Source organism: Cynara cardunculus (assembly GCF_001531365.2).
Source record: "Cynara cardunculus var. scolymus isolate 2C chromosome LG 2, CcrdV1, whole genome shotgun sequence".
NCBI lineage: Eukaryota > Viridiplantae > Streptophyta > Magnoliopsida > Asterales > Asteraceae > Cynara > Cynara cardunculus.
In genome coordinates this window covers 58,149,648-58,150,722 of record NC_037529.1, presented here as the reverse complement: position 1 = coordinate 58,150,722, position 1,075 = coordinate 58,149,648, and positions in this window count along the sequence as shown.

Genomic DNA, 1,075 nt, shown 5'->3' with positions numbered 1-1,075 from the left:
ATCCAAATTATATTTTAGATTTTTGATATTTAAAATGAGATGTTTATTTGTATCTGATTATGTTTATCTGCAGTTAGTTATACGAATTCAAAAATGGAGCTTTAATAAGTTGTACTTACGCACAGTTTACTTGTAATATTAAATTTTAAGTAATATGCATTAATATACAGTACTTCATGCATAAAGATTGGTTTTTAAGAGTTTTTTGTCAAATGCTTTATAATATAGTATAGATAATCCATTATTAACTAAATATGTGTGATTATTAACTAAGTTGTTGTTTAACCAAACATTTACGGGGTAAGGGTATACTGGAAGAGTCATCGTCCTTAGTTATCTTATTAGGTAACATTCTCGGCTATCAAAATTAATGGATTCTTTGTAAACATCTTTTACCAGATAAGTGTTAACCGGGTAAAAAGGAGTCTTCTTCCTCATTTACCTGATAAGATTAATTCGTCCTTACTTTACCTCTTACCAGATAAAATTATAATTATCAATCTTTGTCATATTTATTGATAAGGTAAGTAAATAGCCCTGAATATGCATGAGCGTTTGGAGAGCGATGAAAAGACCATTGGAATGGAAGATGGCAGTGAATAGTAGTCATCTAGAATAACTAATAAAATAAAAAACAAGAAACTGCTCAAAAATTGACCACTGAGATGTTAGATATATATATATATATATATATATATATATATAAACATGTGATCATGTGAGACTAAGGGTTTTTGCTGAGACCTGTAAGACTAATTATCAATCTTTAAATTAGATATATATATATATATATATATAGGTTAAAGAAAGAACAAATATATAGGTCAAAAATACCCTTACAAGTTTAAAGTTTGATAGTAAATTTTAACCATTAGATCATTAGCTTATAAAATTGATCAATGAACATAAATTGGTCTTACGGGTCTTACGAAAAACCTTTGGTCTCACGTAAACCCAACCCTATATATATATATATATATATATATATATATATATAGGGGCAGGTTCAAATGAAAATCATGCAATTCTAAAAAACCGTGTAAACCAAATTCGACCAATAGGAAAATTCCATTCT